At 47.6% G+C, this 21,923-nt stretch overlaps 1 long non-coding RNA gene across 1 annotated transcript; it reads right to left on the bottom strand.

The window, feature by feature from the left end:
* Window positions 1–1,234: 1,234 nt before the first annotated feature.
* On the bottom strand, window positions 1,235–14,655 carry LOC146041689 (uncharacterized). The gene is made up of 4 exons (XR_014463549.1): window positions 14,463–14,655; window positions 13,995–14,058; window positions 2,136–2,183; window positions 1,235–1,450 (listed from the first exon to the last, which is right to left on the bottom strand). It is a non-coding gene; the product is annotated as an uncharacterized LOC146041689 (long non-coding RNA).
* Window positions 14,656–21,923: the final 7,268 nt, after the last annotated feature.

The following is a 21,923-nucleotide window of genomic DNA, read 5'->3' as shown; positions in this document are numbered from 1 at the left end:
TAGTGCTGCAGCTTCACCTATCTGCCAATGTGACAATGATTAATGGTGCTGAGCATAGGGAGCCAAGGCACACTGACTGCACAAGTGTGCAGTGCATTACTGGGAGTTGCCTAAGTCCCATGACACTTTGCACCAGAGGGCAGAGGCTGAGACGTTTGTGCTGAGCTCTGATTGGTGGAGCTCATTACATGCTTCTCAGGCCCATGGAGAACAGCAGCAGCAGCCTAGTCATGGGAGGGTTTTTAATCAGAGGCAGCACTGGGACAAACACAGGCTTTTCATGTGGTATGTATGTATGTATGTATGTATGTGTATATATAGATATATAGATATATATAAATAGATACTTGGTTACCGGCACTCCAAGATACACATGACAACTGCCCAGGTGCTGCACTCAAAGAAATGGTTCTATCCTTGAAAACTGAGTAAAATCTGAAATGTTGGAGCTGATTGCGTCTGCATAGTCATTTTTGTGAAGTCCAAAGGAGTGCCACTTACCACATCTCTCTCCCTCCCCCCCCCCACCCCCTCTCCCCTCTCTCTCTCTCTCTCTCTCTCTCGTATATATCCCCTGCAGTTACCCATTGACCAAGTTTATTCTGCCTTTACTCTGTGTTTTGACAGTGTAATATTCTCCTATGCAGTTTGCGGCCATGCTGAGCCTGCTGTCAGCACAGCACATGCTGTAGAGCCATGTGCTGCTGCTGCCGCCCGGGAGGGACGGAGGAGGAAGGGGGGGGGGGGAGAGTCAGACCAGGGCCCCTGCCGGCCCCTCCAGCAAGCCCGGGCCTGGTTAATGAGTACCCCCACCTGTGACCCTGTCTGCCTGAATGCCTCCGTTCCATCTCCGCTGGGGTCCCGTCGCACCTACAGGCAATGAAAATGTCCTTCCCAAAATGGCTGTGCCATCCTCTAGCATTCATAAAAACTGTCAATGAGGCGGCGGCCATTTTGGGAAATACATTTTCATTGCTGGTACGGAAATAAAACCCCAGTGGCAGATGTAGGCGGAACGATTGTGGAACGGAGGCTGGAGGGGAAAATGCCAGACAATGAGCAGGAATGGGGGGACAATTTTTTTCAGTGTGGGGGGGGGGGCAGTTTTTAAAGTAGCACTACTGCAGACTAGTATACGGTATAGGAATACGCTATATGAGACCTTATCAATGTGATCGATAATAACAGGGTCACTTAGCACAGATTAGAGAATCACAGGCCAATCAGTGTTTGTCAGAATCATTTAATTCCCTTTATTTATTGCCTGGGCAATCCTCAGGAAGCACACACGTGTTATCATTCAGATCCTTATACCAGTACCCCGGCTTACACCCACAGCCTTGCGTGCACATTTTGTTACAGGGAACAAGTTTATTCATGTCCTTGCAAAGTCGGCCACAAGTTTCCTTACAGCTCCACATTTTGTTCTTTCCACATCGCTTAGTGGTTCCTGTAAAAGGAAGAAGCGCAGAGACAGATGTGATGAGGTTCTGTAGACCCAAATGTTCAGCTTATCTCTAATTAGGAGAAGGGATCTGGGCCCCATGTCTCACCTGAGAAGAATGTGTTTCCTCTCATCTACCATAGTGTTACTCCCTATGACATCCACCCCCCCCCCCCCCCCCACACACACACACACACACACACACACACACAATAGGCCTTATTCTGGTTGACTCGCAATCTGTAAATATCACATCTTTGCGAGTCATTGAAATGCCCCCCGCACGGCCGGCCACCTGCCCCTCGCACGCCAAGTTCCCCTGAGTGCAAATTAATGTTTAGCATAAACATCCATTTGCAGCTTTCGTGCGGGGAGGAAATTGTTCAATGTTCGCCAACCATTAAATAATTTCTACAGCGCTCGTAGTTGTAAGACTCCTCTCTGGTGTTTTACATCTGGGAGCGTCCTGTGCGGCGTCATCGGGAAAGTACCATGGGAATGCCCAGCGTTCTCATGGGCACAGCCCCACGTCCCCTGCCCGCACTGCTAGGTGTGAACTGGACTGCAGACAAGCAGCTCACAGTACTCGCTCGCACCAGCCGCAAAACATCGCTCCCCTGCGCGAATACACAGGGGAGCGAAAGGACCAGAATAAGGGCCAATAAGTAGCATTATTCTGCACAGCACTTACCTTGGGGATCAGTTCCGGTTTGTGCACATATCAGCATGGCGGCCACACCTGCGGAACACAGGAGTTATATACATATAATATTAGTAGTAGAATGGTTGGGTGAGGATTATTAGGTCAATAGGTCACCAGAGAGTAGGTTAACATATAAAAAAGATCGACATGTTCTAGGTCGACATTAACAAAAGGTTGACACCAGCAAAAGGTCGACATGTAAATGGTCAACACAGGAAAGTCAAAACTATTTTTAACCCCTTCCCGACATTTGACGTATATATACGTCATGGCCGGGAAGTACTTCCCGACACATGACGTATATATACGTCATGACTTCAAACTGTCACTGCGTCTAGAGACGCAGTGACAGAGGGACGATGTCTGCTGTCCCTGACAGCAGACATGTCCCTGCATGCCCAGGGGGGGCTGCGATGCCACCCCCCCGTCGGCGATCGCTGTGATTGGCTGTTCAGTGTGAACAGCCATTCACAGCGTTTTCCTGTGTCACCGGCGAATAACGTTCGCCGGTGACACGGGATCGGAGGTGATTGGTGCTGTAAAGTACAGCACCAATCACCGCGGGGTGTAAGGGTGACACTGGTGTCACCCCACCTCACCCCGCCCGCCCCCAAAGGCCGTGATTGGTTCGTCGGACCGACGGACCAATCACAGCCATGGAGGGGGGTTTAAACTAACGGTGACTGCACTGCAGACGCCATTCCGGTCTGGAATAGCGTGCAGTGCGGTCACCGTGCCCAGCTGTCGCCATTTACTGACCAGAACCTTGCTAAATACTTACCTGATCACTGCCTGGATCTTGCTTCCTCTTGTGACATCCTGTGCTGTGTTGTGCTGCTGCGAGTTATTAGATAGAGAGATAGAGATAGAGAGAGATAGAGAGGCCTAGTGACAGAGAGTGCTATATTTTGTGCTGCTGCAGTGTAATAGAGTTATAGATAGAGAGATAGAGAGAGAGAGAGAGATAGAGAGAGATAGAGAGATAGTGACAGATTGTGCTATATATTTTTTATATAACTGACTGCTGCCCCCCCCCCCTTTGTGCTGATCAGTATAAATTAACTGATCAGCAACTTTTTGGGGGCGCAGGTTTTTTTTATATATATATATACCTGTCAGTGCTGCTGCTGCAGTGTCATAGAGTGATAGATAGTGAGAGATAGAGAGATAGAGAGAGATAGTGACAGAGAGTGATAGAGACTGCTATATTTTGTGTCTGCTGCCCCCCTTTTGTGCACCCCCAGCAACTTTTTGGGGGTGCAGGGGTTATTTTTCATATATATAACTGTCAGTGCTGCTGCTGCAGTGTCATAGAGTGATAGATAGTGAGAGATAGAGAGATAGAGAGAGATAGTGACAGAGAGTGATAGAGAGTGCTAAATTTTGTGTCTGCTGCCCCCGGCTTTTGTGCTGATCACTATATCTGAGGTGATCAGCAACTTTTTGGGGGTGCAGAGGTTTTTTTTTTATATATATATACCTGCCAGTTGCACTGTCAGTTGCACCAAAGGTTGTGCACCTGCTGCCCCTCACTGGTAATCAGTGTCGCATCACTGATCACCTTTTTTTTTTGTGGGTGCTGTGGGGTCTTTTTTTAATTTTTTTTTTACACACACTGTGATTTTGTGGGTGTCCTGTGGCCACTGTGCGCTGATCAGTGACGTACATCACTGATCATCTTTTTCAGCACAGGGTTGATCTAATTTTTTTTTTTTTTTGATCAAATTCCTGTTGCCTTTGAGCGCTGTTCAGTGACGGACGTTACTGACCAACATCTGTGCTCAATTTTTGGCGCAGGACCTTTTTTTTTTTTTTTTTAACCCCTTCAATTTTTTTTTTTTGTATAAAGTATTTTTTTTTTTCTGCACTACATACACACTACACACTACATACCCCCCGGATTGAAATAAAGTTTGTACCCCCCCCCCTACACTATACACGTGTTGAAACATTTCACTACCAGTAACACAAAAATAAAAATGGCATCCCAAATGTCATCCCAAATGTCATCCCAGTCATCCAGAAGAATGTATTCAGCGGAGGAGGCATATGCCATGCTTGCCTCTGACTCTGACACAGCCAGTGATGCAAGCGGGGAATTTGAAGGATTCGTCTTAAGCTCCTCTTCCTCCTCTGGTGATGAGGGACCCCCTCAAAGACGCCCCCGTAGAGCAGCTGAGACCCACCCCCCAATAATTGATCTCGTATGGACCCCACCACCAGACAATTTTGAGCCCCAGGTTCCTGAGTTTTTGGCCATGCCAGGAATCCAATTTGATTCCACAGGTCTCAGAGAAATTGACTTTTTCAAATTATTTTTCTCTGATGATTTTATAAATTTAATGGTGGACCAAAGTAATTTACAGTATATGCCCAGCAGTTTATTGCTCAAAACCCCACGTCATCATTTGCTAGGTGGACCCCTGTAGATGCAGTAGAGATGATGACGTTTTGGGGTCTGGTGTTTCATATGGGCATAGTAAAAAAGCCAGATATTAGGCAATATTGGAGTACAGATGTTCTGTACAGCACCCCATTTTACCGTATGGCCATGCCCCGGGCTCGATTTGAGACGATCCTTAAATTTTTGCATTACAACGATAATGCACAGTGCCCACCCAGAGATGATCCCACCTTTGACCGGCTATTCAAAGTCAGGCCGGTCATTGATCATTTCAGTGCCAAATTTGAAGAGATGTACATCCCAGATAAATTCATTTGCATAGACGAGTCCCTTATACATTTTAAAGGAAGGGTTAAATTCCGCCAGTACCTTCCCAGTAAGAGGGCAAGGTATGGCATAAAAATGTATAAGCTGTGTGAAAGCACCTCAGGGTACACTCACAGGTTTAGGGTATATGAAGGTAAGGATTCAAGAATTGAACCGCCAGAATGCCCCCCCTCCCTCGTAGGTGTTAGTGGAAAAATTGTCTGGGATTTAGTGCACCCCTTCCTGGATAAAGGTTATCACCTCTATGTGGATAACTTTTACACTAGCATCCCCCTGTTTAAGGCCCTTGGTTCAAGAGGTACAGCAGCTTGCGGTACTGTGCGCAAGAACCAAAGAGGCCTCCCAAAAACGCACATTGCCCAAGTAATGAGAAGGGGTGAAAGCAGGGGAATATGCACCGAAAATATGTTGTTGGTCAAATATAAGGACAAGAGGGATGTCCTTATACTGACAACAATTTACGGAGACAGTACCACCTCCGTCCCTGTACGAGGTACCAGTACCCACACCTCAAAACCTAATTGTATCCTGGATTACAATAGGTACATGGGCGGAGTGGATCTTTCAGATCAGGTACTGAAGCCGTACAGTGCCCTGCGGAAAACAAAAATCTGGTACAAGAAGCTGGCCGTGTATATCATCCAGATGGCACTGTATAACGCTTACGTGCTATTCCGTTCTACCGGCCAGAGGGGGACATTTATGCACTTTCAAGAGGAAGTCATAAAGGGCCTAGTATTTGGGAACCAGCAGGCAGAGGGCCCCAGTACTTCTAGTACTGGCCCCCGTATTGTACCAGGGCAGCATTTTCCGAACGAAATCCCCTCCACTGCAAGAAAGGGCAGGACACAAAAAAGGTGCAAAGTTTGCTATAAAAAGGGAATAAGAAAGGAAACTATTTTCCACTGTGAAACTTGCCCCGACAAACCCGGCCTATGTATAAAGGAGTGTTTTAAAATATACCACACATCTATGGATTATTAGGTTCATCATTTCACCGTGCTTCGGGGGTCTTGCTAATGCCACATAGCACCCACCAACATTCCACCAGAATCTGAGCTGCAAAATCCAAAAATCACTCCTTCCCTTCTGATTCCTGCCATGCACCCAACTGGTATTTTTTGGTCACATATGAGGCATTGACATACTCGGGAGAAATTGGGGCACAGATTTTGGGGTGCTTTTTCTCCTTCATACCTTATGAAAATGAAAAATTTTGAGCCAGAACTGCATTTTTGTGTAAAAAAATGTAATTTTTTATTTTCACTGCCCAGTTGTACCACAATTGGTGAAACCCCTGGGGGTTTGAAATGTACACTATACCCCTAGATGAATTCCCTGAGGGGTGTAGTTTGCAAAATGGGGTCACTTGTGGGGTGGTTCCACTGTATTGGTGCTTTGGGGGTCTTGCTAATGCGACATAGCACCCACCAACATTCCACCAGAATTTGTGCTGCAAAATCCAAATATCACTCCTTCCCTTCTGAGTCCTGCCACTTTTTGGTCACACATGAGGCATTGCCGTACTCGGGAGAATGTGGGGCACAGATTTTGGGGTGCTTTTTCTCCTTCATACCTTCTGAAAATGAAAAATTTTGAGCCAGAACTGCATTTTTGTGTAAAAAAATGTAATTTTTCATTTTCACTGCCCAGTTGTATCAAAATTGGTGAAACCCCTGGGGGTTTGAAATGTACACTATACCCCTAGATGAATTCCCTGAGGGGTGTAGTTTGCAAAATGGGGTCACTTGTGGGGTGGTTCCACTGTATTGGTGCTTTGGGGGTCTTGCTAATGCGACATAGCACCCACCAACATTCCACCAGAATTTGTGCTGCAAAATCCAAATATCACTCCTTCCCTTCTGAGTCCTGCCACTTTTTGGTCACACATGAGGCATTGCCGTACTCGGGAGAAATTGGGGCACAGATTTTGGGGTGCTTTTTCTCCTTCATACCTTCTGAAAATGAAAAATTTTGAGCCAGAACTGCATTTTTGTGTAAAAAAATGTAATTTTTCATTTTCACTGCCCAGTTGTATCAAAATTGGTGAAACCCCTGGGGGTTTGAAATGTACACTATACCCCTAGATGAATTCCCTGAGAAGGTGTAGTTTGCAAAATGGGGTCACTTGTGGGGGGGTTCCACTGTATTGGTGCTTTGGGGGTCTTGCTAATGCGACATAGCACCCACCAACATTCCACCACCAAAAATCACTTCTTCCCTTCTGAGTCCTGCCATGCACCCAACTGGTATTTTTTGGTCACATATGAGGCATTGCCATACTCGGGAGAAATTGGGGCACAGATTTTGGGGTGCTTTTTCTCCTTCATACCTTATGAAAATGAAAAATTTTGAGCCAGAACTGCATTTTTGTGTAAAAAAATGTAATTTTTCATTTTCACTGCCCAGTTGTATCAAAATTGGTGAAACCCCTGGGGGTTTGAAATGTACACTATACCCCTAGATGAATTCCCTGAGGGGTGTAGTTTGCAAAATGGGGTCACTTGTGGGGGGGTTCCACTGTATTGGTGCTTGGGGGGTCTTGCTAATGCAACATAGCACCCACCAACATTCCACCAGAATCTGAGCTGCAAAATCCAAAAATCACTCCTTCCTTTCTGAGTCCTGCCATGCACCCAAATGGTATTTTTTGGTCACATGTGAGGCATTGCCGTACTCGGGAGAAATTGGGGCACAGATTTTGGGGTGCTTTGTCTCCTTCATTCCTTGTGAAAATGAAAAATTTTGAGCCAGAACTGCATTTTTGTGTAAAACAATGTAATTTTGCATTTGCACAGCCCAGTTGTATCAAAATTGGTGAAACCCCTGGGGGTTTGAAATGTACACTATACCCCTAGATGAATTCCCTGAGGGGTGTAGTTTGCAAAATGGGGTCACTTGTGGGGGGGTTCCACTGTATTGGTGCTTGGGGGGTCTTGCTAATGCGACATAGCACCCACCAAAATTCCACCAGAATCTGAGCTGCAAAATCCAAAAATCACTCCTTCCCTTCTGAGTCCTGCCATGCACCCAAATGGTATTTTTTGGTCACATGTGAGGCATTGCCGTACTCGGGAGAAATTGGGGCACAGATTTTGGGGTGCTTTTTCTCCTTCATACCTTATGAAAATGAAAAATTTTGAGCCAGAACTGCATTTTTGTGTAAAAAAATGTAATTTTTCATTTTCACTGCCCAGTTGTATCAAAATTGGTGAAACCCCTGGGGGTTTGAAATGTACACTATACCCCTAGATGAATTCCCTGAGGGGTGTAGTTTGCAAAATGGGGTCACTTGTGGGGGGGTTCCACTGTATTGGTGCTTTGGGGGTCTTGCTAATGCGACATAGCACCCACCAACATTCCACCACCAAAAATCACTCCTTCCCTTCTGAGTCCTGCCATGCACCCAACTGGTATTTTTTGGTCACATATGAGGCATTGCCATACTCGGGAGAAATTGGGGCACAGATTTTGGGGTGCTTTTTCTCCTTCATACCTTATGAAAATGAAAAATTTTGAGCCAGAACTGCATTTTTGTGTAAAAAAATGTAATTTTTCATTTTCACTGCCCAGTTGTATCAAAATTGGTGAAACCCCTGGGGGTTTGAAATGTACACTATACCCCTAGATGAATTCCCTGAGGGGTGTAGTTTGCAAAATGGGGTCACTTGTGGGGGGGTTCCACTGTATTGGTGCTTGGGGGGTCTTGCTAATGCAACATAGCACCCACCAACATTCCACCAGAATCTGAGCTGCAAAATCCAAAAATCACTCCTTCCTTTCTGAGTCCTGCCATGCACCCAAATGGTATTTTTTGGTCACATGTGAGGCATTGCCGTACTCGGGAGAAATTGGGGCACATATTTTGGGGTGCTTTTTCTCCTTCATACCTTCTGAAAATGAAAAATTTTGAGCCAGAACTGCATTTTTGTGTAAAAAATTTAATTTTTCATTTTCACTGCCCAGTTGTACCACAATTGGTGAAACCCCTGGGGGTTTGAAATGTACACTATACCCCTAGATGAATTCCCTGAGGGGTGTAGTTTGCAAAATGGGGTCACTTGTGGGGGGGTTCCTAAATTTTAGCATCTTATGGTGCCTAGAAACCTACATGGTGCCTAAAAAATAATCTCATAAAAAGGAGGCTCCAAAATCAAGTAGGTGCTCCTTCTATTATGAAGCCTGTGGTTTGGTCACCGTGCACACTAGGGCCACATATAGGATATTTATGAAAACAAAAGAATTGGGGGAATCAATTTTTAGTCACATTTCTCTACTAAAATGTACTGTGTTCCTTAGAAAAATGTATTAAAATTGCAAATCTGCAAAAAAAATGAAATTTTGAAATTTCACCTGCACTTTGTTTTAATTCCTGTGAAACACCTAAAGGGTTAACAAACTTCCAAAATGCTGTTTTGAATACTGTGAGGGGTGCAGTTTTTGAAATGGTATCATTTATGGGGGTGTCTCACATACAAGTCCCTCAAAGTCACATCAGAACTGAACTGGTCCCTAAAAAAATCAGTGTTTGAAATTTTCTTGAAAATTTGAGAATTTGCTATTCATATTGTAAGCCTCCTAGTGTCCAAAAAAATGAAAAGGAAGTTGAAATAATGATGGAAACATAAAGTAGACATATGTTCTATGTTAGTTATTAACTATTTTGAGTGGTATGATTATTTGTCTCACAAGCAGAAAATTTAACATTTTGCAAATTGCTAAATTTTCCATTTTTTTACGACATTTTGGTATTTTTCACAAAAAAACCAAGACTGTATCGACCCAAATTTACCACTAATTTGAAGTACAATGTGTCACGAAAAAACAATCTCAAAATCACTGGGATAAGTAAAAGCAAAAAAAAGTTATCCCCACTTAAGTGATACATGTCAGATTTGAAAAAAAGGGCTCTGTCAGGAACGCAAAAACTGGCTCTGTCAGGAAGGGGTTAAAATCATTTGATGTCTATGTCGATAGACATAACATAACATAACATAACATACCATACAAGTCCATTAAAAAAAAATTGTGAAAAACTCCCGTCTACCTTTCCATGTGTCCACCATTGATACGTCAACCTTTTGCTCATGACGAACTTGTGCCAATGTCGACCTTTTTCCATGTGTGAACCTATCGCCTGTCGAACATTCACCAGATTTAGAATGATCCGCCGCATCCCGAATAATGACTGAACACTATCTCGGCAGAAGTGCCCACAAGTCTATAAATTCCATCACATAGTAGTGAACCTTTTGCTGGCAGGGCGGCTGTACCATCAGGCAGCTGCCTAGGGTGCTGGAATCTGGGGGTTGCCAGCAGAGAAAGTCTTAAGCCCCGTACACATAGGGGGATATATCGCCGAGCGATATTTCGCCGAGTGATATATCGCTCACGATGAGCGATATATTGCTCAGTGTCCCGTTTGCATCAGCGACCAGAGATGGTTGCTGATGAAAAAGAAACTGCCGGGGGGGAGCCCGGCAGTGGAAATCAGCTGGTCGCAGGAGCATGTTCCTGCGACCAGTGATCACTATGGGGGAGAAAACGGGAGCGCGCACCCACACTCCAATCGCGGGCAATATGGTCGCTCAGCAACCATATTGCCCGCAATATTACACAAAATCGCCCCCGTGTGTACACAGCCTTAACCAGCCCTCTCACAGCTAGTAAGCAATGAGCGGTAATGCTTCCCAGCTGTGAGAGCTTAATAAGACTTTCTCTGCTTCACAAACAATTGTTACTATAATGTATGATAGCCAGCACCTGTGGTGACACCTTTCCTATCTCCCCACAGGTGATGGCAATCATACATTACCAGGGAAGTCCGGGAGCAGAGCTTAAGCCCCGTACACACGGGGGAGATATATTGCTCAGTGTCTCCTTTTCATCAGCGATCAGAGATGGTCGCTGATGAGAAGGAACCTCTGTCGGCGGTGTCGCAGAGGTAATCAGCTGGTCGCTGATGAAAAGGAGACACTGAGCAATATATCTCCCCATGTGTACGCACCTTAAGGGTTGAGTATCCCTTTAAAGTAGCAGCATATTGGAATCTCTTATATATTTGGCTACATCTGTCACTCAAAGTGTGTCTGAAGCTGTAACGCTGGGTGGAGCTTCTGACTCACATGACTGACTCACACGACAGAGAACCAGCCCAGTGAGCCCACAGACAGTGCCAGACACCCTCTGCCATGTTACACAGCAAAGACACAGCTACTCACCAGACACACCAGGTGAGCGCCCCACACCTCCCAACATGACCCTCTCCAGGAGGGACAGAATGCTCTGTTTGTGGACTTCCATCTTAATTTATGATTGTCATCACCTGTTTTAAACAGGGTAATTGATAAGAAAGGCGTTTAAGCACAGGTGATGGTAATCCATAAATTAAGAAGAAAGTCCAGAAACAGAGCAATGTGTGTGTCCCCCCCCCCCCCCCCATTCACGGCAACCCCACGATTAAATGGCACATGCAAAACACTGACATGGCTATGGTCGACAATGAAAAAGGTTGACATGAGTTTTTAAAGATTTATTTTTCACTTTTTCAATGTTTTCATATTCATTCTCATGTGTCGACATGGACACCACTGAAATGCCACACTTATGTCAACATTTACATGTGTTGACCTTTCTGTGTTGATTTTTTCTTGTGGCGATTCGCGGCACCCCCCGGCGACCCCCCTCCCGCGATTCACAGCACACCCCCCCCAATTTGCGGCGAATCCCGCGATTTGCGGGCCCACCCCAAGACACACCCCCTCCTGCGATCCGTGGCACCCCGTGACCCCCCTCCCACGATTTGTGCCAACCCCCCAGGCCCCCCCTTCCTCGCGGTACACCCCACCCCCCGCGACCCCCCCTACCGCGATTACCCCCCCCTGTCATTGCGGCAACCCCCCGCCCCTGCGACCCACCCTCCCACGATTCACTGCAACCCCCCGCGACCCCCCCTCCCGCAATTCACGGCATCTACCCACGACCCCTCCTCCCGTGATTCGCGGACACACCTCACCTCCTCCCTCCCCACCCAACCCCCGCTCGCGATTCACGCAACCCCAGGATTAAATGGCACATGCAAAACACTGACACGGCTATGGTCGACAATGAAAAAGGTTGACATGAGTTTTTGAAGATTTATTTTTCTTTTTTGAATGTTTTCATATTCATTCTCATGTGTCGATATGGACACCAATGAAGTGCCACACTTATGTCAACATTTACATGTGTTGACCTTTCTGTGTTGATTTTTTTTGTAGCAATTTTTTTACAGTGACAACTATGTGCAAATCAACCTACACATCATCAACCAATTCTTTGTATAATATATAACACCTGTTCTATTTTACTGTAGGTGTTTTAAGTCAGATCTTTAACTGCTACTATTAATGTTTATGTAAATGCATTCTGAATGACAGCAACATCCTACCATCCTTCTACAAGAATATATAACCAACTAGGTGATTTATCGCGCACGTGCCCCCCCCTCCTGCAATTCACGTCATCCCCCGCACACCCCCCCTCCCGCAATTCGCAACCCCCCCCCTCCCGCAATTCACACCCCCTCCCACGCTTTGCGGACCACCGCCCTCTCCCGCGATTCGCGGACACCTGCGCCCCCTCCCTCCCTTGATTCACGGCACCCCCCACGCCCCTCCCACAATTCACGGCACCCCTAAGCCCCTCTTTAGTCCCCCGTATATGCACACACCCCTATCACTACCCAGGTTCCTGCTCTCCTGAACCGTAACTTCCACCACTGGGGAGTCGCTGACGCTGTGTTGCCCACATGCCCCTATCATGCCTTATAGCCCAGCCTCCTGCTCTCATGCACCCGAACTCCCACCCAGTAGGAGGAGACACTGACTCTGAGCCACCATCCTGTACTGCCACACTGGACCCTCACCCACTGGCAGAAGCTGCACAGTATCTCCCACCCTCCTCTTTAGTCCCCCTTATGCCCACACACCCCTATCACTACCCAGCCTCCTGTTTTCCTGTGTCGTGACCTCCGCCAGTGGGGAGCCACTGACTCAGAAACACCCTACTATACTATTGCACACACATACCTAAACAACGTGCACACACAGCCCCCCCCCCCACACCCACAAATGTCACTGTACCATCCACACTATCAATGTACATCTTACTCTGTAACCGCTTTTTAATTAAACAAAACAATACACACCCCCTTCCATATCATATGCTCTCTATTTAACACATTTCACCTATAACTCAAGTTGCAATACAGGCATCTTTCATACAATTCTAACCATCTTTCTCATATACAAATGTTCACAAATTAAGGGGACGCAGCCCCTTACGACGGTGTGAAGAGCGCCCGTAGGGCGCGATGAATCACCTACATACCTCCCAACTTTTCATGTGAAGAAATAGGGACACTCGCGCGGCGAAGCCGCGCGAGCGCCCGAAAAGGGGGCGTGGCGTATGCAAATGAGGGCACGGCTTATGCTAATTAGCCGCGACCTCATTTTCATACGAGAATAGACGCTGTGCGCATGCGCACAGCGTCTATTCTACTACATTGGGGGGTCTCCCAACTGCCACCCCCCCGCAGCGGGACAATGCCTGCCGCGGGTGGGACGTCGGGACAGGACCCGAAAATCGGGACTGTCCCGACGGAATCGTGACAGTTGGGAGGTATGCACCTAGTTGTTAATATACCTGTGCTCAGTCCCAAGCCCCCTCTTCTTTTGTTTTTATGCCTACAGGAATACATTGCAGTACAGGAGAGTGCCCGGTGTAACCCAGCCACTGCCCGCTACGCTACATGATTAAATAGCAGCTTAAAGAGTGTCGGAATACTTACACCCCTTCATAGTGGAATGCCGACAGTATCATACACCAGCCCGTGGGCCACAGGATAAATCCCCTCTGTGTTACAGTGACAGAATTCCCCCTGGCTTCCTTTGTGCTGCAGTTACCAATGGAAGCACTACCAGGCACCTCAGAGGTGTCAGGGACCCAGCACACAGCCATTGCCATCAGTATCCTACTACAACCACAAGCAGCTACTAAGGTTCTCCCAGGCTGCCGGCCACACGTTACAGCACTACACACAGATGTGACTGACATTATATCAGATATGGACTCACTGAAAGTCACCAGCAGCTGTACGGATGTCAGGCCCATGGTTCCTCAATGTTCCCGATCAGTTCTCTGCATAGGACGGGAGAGATTGGGGAATCAGACAAAGACATAACGCACAACTGTGACAGCACAAAGCCAGGTAACAATCAGTAACACCAGGGAAGTGTTATTATTTGTGATTACAGAACCAGACGTACATTCAGCAGGAAGATTATCAGATACTGTGGTGTAAATTACAGAGATGTGAGAAACTTTAAATTAATTAATACTAAATAAATAAGTACAATAGGTTTTGTAGACAATACATTTGGGTTAGATGTATAAATGTAGACCATTAATGCATTATCGAGGAACACAATCACATTACATTAACATTAGTCATTTACATATAAATATATCAGAGATAATTCCATAACTGGATACAACTGTCAGTAATACAGGAGGAGTTCTGCCTGCAGTACCTGTGCACTCACCTGTGCAGTATACCCGGTGTCTTCTGCTCGCCCTGCAGGTGCACAGACATATACAGGATTTGGGATGTGGGTGTGGCCAGGTTATAGGAGGAGAACGGGGACATTCTGATCAGCAGCCTAATAACCGGAGCTAGCGGGGATCCTTTGATAAGGCAGCGTACTTTGGACTGCACCAGTGGCCGGAGGTACCCACCAGAGTCTGTGAAGCTGGAAACGTCCTACCTACCTTCTGAAATCACTTGAGTATACTCATTTAACACCATGTGCACATAGGTGGGACTAATCCATTTGTGACTGTCAAATTAATCCTACAAACTTCTAACCCAAAATAAGCCCAAATTGGATATATAAAAAGCTAATTGCATGCATGCACTAATCTTGGTTGGGGAAGCCGCAGGGGATTAACTATAATACTAAAGTGAAAGATAATCCATATTAGGCTGCATTTTATAATTGTTTTGTGTGTTAATCATTTTTTATTATACTAAATGTATTTTATACTTTGCTAAAGCGCTGTTTCCAGTGGTGTGTTTTTTCTTTTGGTATGAATTGCTGAGGGGTTTGGTAATCCCCCTCGTTTGGAAACAGCTGCTCTGCAAAGTAGCACAGCCTGCGCTCAGAAATCTCTTTTTTTTTCGTGGAACAGGCTCTGCGCATGCTGAAGACAAGTGAGAAGGGGCTGGAGGGACTCAGAGGTGGGGAAACTGCTGGAGGGACACATGGAATGGAGCTTCTGAGGGACATGGACAGAGAGCTGCTGGAGGGACACAGGGCATGTAACTGCTGAGGGACATGGACAGTGAGCTCCACTTATACACACACTGCCCAGAGGAGAAGCCCCATTTATGCACACAATTCCCACAGCATTAGTGCCATTTTTGCTTACAATGCCCACAGGAGTAGCACCGCTTATGCACACAATTCCCACACTTACGCACATGCTGCTCAGAATAGAAGTTCCACTTATGCACATAATACCCACAGGAGTAGATCCACTTACGCACACAATACCCACAGGAGTAGTTCCACTTACGCACACAATACCCACAGGAGTAGTTCCACTTACGCACTCAATGCCCACAAGAGTAGTTCCACTTACGCACACAATACCCACAGGAGTACTCCACTTATTCACACAATACCCACAGGAGTAGTTCCACATACGCACACAATACCCACAGGAGTAGTTCCACTTAAGCACACAATACCCACAGGAGTATACCCACAGGTTAATTCACCCCGGCCGCTTCGCCTGCTCAGGGCTAGCGTTGTCCTATCCCCCACTGTGGGGACAACGCTAGCCCTGCTTCTGGCTCGGGCTGCGCAGGAGATCTCGCGTTTTTTTTGCGAGATCTCGCGCATGCCCATTAGAGCCGGACAGGGGGGGGGGGCGCACTGAGCATGCGCGGGACGCCGGGAGAGCCGTTAACGCTGGGCATAACGGCTCTCCTTAGCAGCTTGGGGGGGGGGGTTAATACATTAGCAAATAATGGGTGCCTGCTTCTCCTCGTTATGCAGGAGAAGCGGGACCCGTTATTTGAGAAGCGCTAAGGGGGGGTTAGTACATCTGCCCCAGTGTGACTTATGATCTAGGGCAGTGGTCTCCAACCTTTTTTGGGGCGGGAGCTACTCGAGACAAAATAAACCGCCTGAAGAGCTACTAAAATTTTTTAAAAACAAGAAATCTGCATAATAATCAAAAAATGTCCTTTACACATTATGCCACACACTGTAATGGCCCTGACACATTATGCCGCATACCACAATGCCCCAGACACAATATGCCACACACTGCAATGTCCAATATGTCGCAAACATACCTCCCAACACTGGAGACAGAGGCAAAAGGGACACCTGCGTGTGTCGAAGGCACGCGCCCGAAATTAGGGGGTATGACCTACTATCATGGCACTTCTGCAAGGCCCCATGCCACATTTTATCTGCTATGGGGGCATGGCCAGCGCTCTGAGAGCTGCTGGCCCTGCCCCCGGCCTCTCTAAATAGATGCTGTGCCATATATACACATGCCATCAACCATGCCAGTTACACAATGCCCCCAATACCCACAGTAATGCCATAAACACAATAGAATAGAATAGAATCAACTTTATTGGCCATGTGTGCTTGCGCACACTAGGAATTTTTTGTGGATTACAGTGCAGCATCAAGCAGGGATGAAAAGGGGAGGAGGGAGACATTACATATATTACATAAAGACATTACAAGCATTTAATTTCTAGCTACGACTATGGTGGTCAGGTCACCAAGTAGGGACACGTTGTTTGGCTGTTGATATTGGGATTGCATTAGCTTTGATTGGATTGTTCAGGTGATGGACGGCTAACGGAAAGAAGCTTCTTGCGGATCTGGACGTTTTCACGGGGATGGACCTGAACCGTCTTCTGGATGGTAGGATGTCGAATAGGTTGTGACCAGGATGCAGCTTGTCGTTTGCAATCTTCTCAGCACGTTTCCTTACCCTGGATGAGAACAGATCCCTTATCGGGGGGAGGGCGGTCCCTATGATCCTTTCCGCAGTCTTCACTACCCTCTGCAGTTTTTGTTTGTCGTTCTCGCTTGCGCCACCGTACCAGATTGTGATCGAGGAACATAAGACAGACTCCACGATGGCGGTGTAGAATACGCACAGCAGCTCCTGTGGGATGTTGAATTTCCTGAGTTGCCTCAGGAAGAACAGGCGCTGTTGGGCCTTTTTGATGTTTGTGGTTATGTTTAATCCCCATCTTAGGTCACTGGACATGGTTGTCCCTAGGAATTTGAAGGAATCAACCCGCGACACCACTGCGTTGGCTATTGTTAGCAGGGCTAGTGCATTTGGTTTTTTCCTGTAGTCGACCACCATCTCAACTGTTTTGGTGGGGTTTAGATCGAGGTTGTTGCTGCTGCACCACTGTGTCAGCTTCTACACTGCATGCCTGTACGCGGTCTCGTCACCATCCTTGATTAGGCCGATGATAGTGGTGTCATCTGCGAATTTGATGATTTTCACTGACTGCTCAGCTGAGGTGCAGTCATTCGTGTAGAGAGAGAAGAGCAGAGGGGAGAGGACGCATCCTTGGGGGGCTCCAGTACTGATTGTTCGTGTGCTGGATGAGAAGGCGCCGGCTTTGACCACCTGTTCCCTTGCTGTTAGAAAGTCCACTATCCATGAGCATGTTGCTCCTGGGACTCCTAAGGAGAGGAGTTTTGGCTGCAAGATGCTGGGAACGATAGTATTAAATGCTGAGCTGAAGTCCACGAATAGGACTCTTGCATAGGTGCCTTGGTGGTCGAGGTGTTGTAATATATGGTGCAGCCCGAGGTTGACCGCATCCTCTACACTTCTGTTCGCCCGGTAGGCAAACTGCATGGGGTCAAGGTGAGAGTTTGTCACTTCTCTCAGGTGCTTCAGTACTAGTCTTTCAAATGCTTTCATGGCCACTGAGGTTAGTGCAATTGGCCTGAAGTCATTTAGGTCCTTCGTGGGTGTTTTCTTAGGGACCGGGATGATGATAGAGCATTTGAAGCAGGCAGGAACCTTGCACAAGTCCATGGATTAGTTGAATATCGTTGTGAAGATGGGGGTGAGCTGAGCTGCACAGGTCCTAAGGCTGGATGGCGACACACCATCCGGTCCTGCAGCCTTCTTAGGTTTTATTCTTTTGAGTACTGCTTCTACCTCGCCTTGGTCCACGTGGAGGGCCTGGGTGTGGTGGTCTTTGGGATGGAGTAGGGGAGGTACGGCCTGCTCAAATCTGCAGTAGAACTTGTTCAGTTCTTCTGCAAGTTCATGGCTGGTTTCAGACTGTGTTTTGGCTTTCTTGTAATTTGTGATGTTTTGCATGCCCTTCCATACTGCCGCAGGGTCCTTTGCTGTGAGGTTGTGTGTCAGCTTGTTTGTATATTCCCTTTTTGCGAGTTTGATACCCCGAGTCAAGGAGTTCCTGGCTTCTTTGTACTGTGTCCTGTCCCTGCTGCTGTATGCCTCCTCCTTGGCTTGGCGGAGTTTCCTGAGCTGGCTACCGAACCATGGCTTGTTGTTGTTAAAGGATCGGATTTGCTTGGTTGGTACACATAAGTCGTCGCAGAAGCTGATGTAAGATGTGACTGCATCCGCTAGTTCATCTTTGTCAGAGGCAGAGCAGAGGCTTCGAACACCATCCAGTCAGTGCAGTCAAAGCAGGCCTGAAGCTTTGTTTTTGCCTCGATTGACCAGTTTTTGACAGACTTGATAACAGGCTTAGCAGACTTTAGCTTCTGGATATATGTCGGAAGAAGGTGGTGGTCGGAGAGACCCAGTGCTGCATAGGGTATGGATCGGTATGCAGACTTTATGGTGGTGTAGCAGTGGTCTAGCGTTCGCCCCTCTCTTGTGTGGCATGTGACCTGCTGGGTGTATTTTGGGAGCTCCTGGCTCAGGTTGGCACAGTTGAAGTCACCAAGCGCAATGAGCAGCGAGTCTGGGTGTCTAAGTTCGGTGTCCGTTATCAGAGTGGCCAGCTGAAGTTGGGCTTCTGTTGGACTTGGTTGTGGGGGGGATGTATACTCCTACTAGGATAATAGAGGCAATTTCCCGGGGGGAGTAGAAAGGTTTGCATTTGATGGTAAGAGTCTCTAGTTGGGGGCTGCATGACTTGCCCAGGGACTTTATGTCTGTGCACCACCTGTCGTTAATGTACAGACAGATGCCCCCTCCTTTGGATTTGCCCGAGAGCTCTTTGTCGCGGTCGGCCCTGAAGAGGCCGAAGCCTGACAGAGTCACTGAGGATTCAGCAATATGGGCCTATATGTAATAGGGTGCGATTTTTAGACTTTTGCGATTTTTGGTCAAAATTGACCAAAATCGCATTTTTTCTAAAAATCGCACATGTAATAGGATGCGAGTCGCGGTAAAAATCGCATTTTTTACCGCGAAATCGCACATTTTAAAGATGCGATTTTCAGGCACACTGAAAATCGCATCCAGATGTTTTCCCATAGTAAACTATAGAACTCGCATATGTAATAGGATGCGAGTTCTAAAGTCGCATATGGGAGCTTCAAAAAAATCGCAAAAAAAATAGACCAGCTTCTGACTGGCGATTTAGGCAGAAACATGCACAGATCATTGAGATCTGTGCATGCTTCTGCTGTAAAAAAATAGTTAAAAAAGAAATTTAAATAAAAAACTGGCGTGCGGTCCCCCCCCTAAGCATAACCAGCCCCGGGCTCAAAAAGCCGGTGCTGGTATCATAAAATCAGAGGGACAAACAAATAGGGGTCCCCTTGATTTAATGAAACCAGCACCAGGCTCAAGGTCCGGCGCTGGTTCCCAAAATACGGGGGATAAAATGACTAGGGGTCCCCCGTATTTAAAGAACCAGCACCGGACCCAAACAGCCAGCAGGGTAATGCCACAGCCGGGGGGAGACTTTTTATACAAGTCCCCCCGGCCAAAGCATTCAGCCCTGTGGCTGGTCAGCATGGGCAGGGGTCCTGGGGAAGTGGGGACCCCCCCAAAGAAGGGTCCCCCCCCCTCCAGAACTTATCTGCCCATGCTGAAGCCCGGGGCTGTCCTCCATGCCCCTGGGCTGTGGGCATGGAGCTGATTTTGTGTAAAATCAAGTTAAATCTATTGTTTTTAACAGTGGTACTACAAGTGCCAGCAAGCCTCCCCTGCAAGCTGGGACTTGGAGAACCACAAGTCCCAGCCTGCAGGGCATTAAAGGGCCCGCTGTAACTTGTAGTTCTACTGTTAAAAAAATAGTACACAAAACACACACTGACACACATTTTAAATAAAAGTTTAATACACACATCACACACACACTCATACTTACCTATCTTTATCCCGTCGGTAGGTCGCTGGCTCTGGTGTCGGCGGCTCCGTGTCAGCGGCTCCGGGCTCGGCGTCCTGTCCGACGATAATCCATGTTGGACCTGTGGAAGTAAATCCTACTCACCAGGTCCACCATGGATGGTCTTCTGTCTTCTCTTCTCTCTTCTCTCTTCTTCTTTATCTTCAAGCTCTTGCGGCTCCGGCAGCTCCATTCGGCAATATGATGAAAGGCGCTGGAGATGTTTGATCTTCAGCGCCTAACATCAGAATGATTCTATTGGCTGCTCAGCAGCCAATGAGAAGCGCCGATGGGAGCAGCCAATAGAATCATTCTAAGCACCGGCGTTGAAGAGGCACATGCCACATGGGGTGCAGCCAATGAAAATGGGGATGTGATACACATATGCCCACAATAGTGCCAGATACACATATACCCCACAGTGCCAGGTATGCCCCCACAGTGCCAGGAACAAGTATGCCCCCACAGTGCCAGGAACAAGTATGCCCCCACAGTGCCATGAACAAGTATGCCCCCACAGTGCCATGAACAAGTATGCCCCCACGGTGCCATGAACATGTATGCCCCCACAGTGCCATGAACAAGTATGCCCCCACAGTGCCAGGAACATGTATGCCCCCACAGTGCCATAAACAAGTATGCCCCCACAGTGCAATGAACAAGTATGCCCCCACAGTGCCAGGAACAAGTATGCCCCCACAGTGCCAGGAACATGTATGCCCCCACAGTGCCAGGAACATGAATGCCCCCACAGTGCCAGGAACAAGTATGCCCCCACAGTGCCAGGAACAAGTATGCCCCCACAGTGCCAGGAACATGTATGCCCCCACAGTGCCAGGAACAAGTATGCATACCTCCCAACTGTCACGATTCCGTCGGGACAGTCCCGATTTTCGGGTCCTGTCCCGACGTCCCACCCGCGGCAGGCATTGTCCCGCTGCGGGGGGTGGCAGTTGGGAGACCCCCCAATCTAGTAGAATAGACGCTGTGCGCATGCGCACAGCGTCTATTCTCGTATGAAAATGAGGTCGCGGCTAATTAGCATAAGCCGCGCCCTCATTTGCATACACCCCGCCCCCTTTTCGGACGCGCGCGCGGCTTCGCCGCGCGAGTGTCCCTATTTCGGCAGATCAAAAGTTGGGAGGTATGAAGTATGCCCCACAGTGCCAGGAACATGTATGCCCCCACAGTGCCAGGAACATGAATGCCCCCACAGTGCCAGGAACAAGTATGCCCCCACAGTGCCAGGAACAAGTATGCCCCCACAGTGCCAGGAACAAGTATGCCCCCACAGTGCCAGGAACAAGTATGCCCCCACAGTGCCATGAACAAGTATGCCCTCACAGTGCCAGGAACAAGTATGCCCCCACAGTGCCAGGAACAAGTATGCCCCCACAGTGCCAGGAACATGTATGCACCCACAGTGCCAGTAACAAGTATGCCCCCACAGTGCCAGTAACAAGTATGCCCCCACAGTGCCAGTAACAAGTATGCCCCCACAGTGCCAGTAACAAGTATGCCACGGTGACACGCGTGCTGAAATAAGTCAGAGAGTGAGAAACCTAACGAACTTTGCACTGCTGATGATTAACAGGGTAGTGTGTGCGGTGGGTATGATAAATAG

Source organism: Crinia signifera, chromosome 19 (assembly GCF_055691185.1).
Source record: "Crinia signifera chromosome 19, ASM5569118v1, whole genome shotgun sequence".
Taxonomy (NCBI): domain Eukaryota; kingdom Metazoa; phylum Chordata; class Amphibia; order Anura; family Myobatrachidae; genus Crinia; species Crinia signifera.
This window is presented reverse-complemented; position numbering and strand designations above follow the sequence as displayed.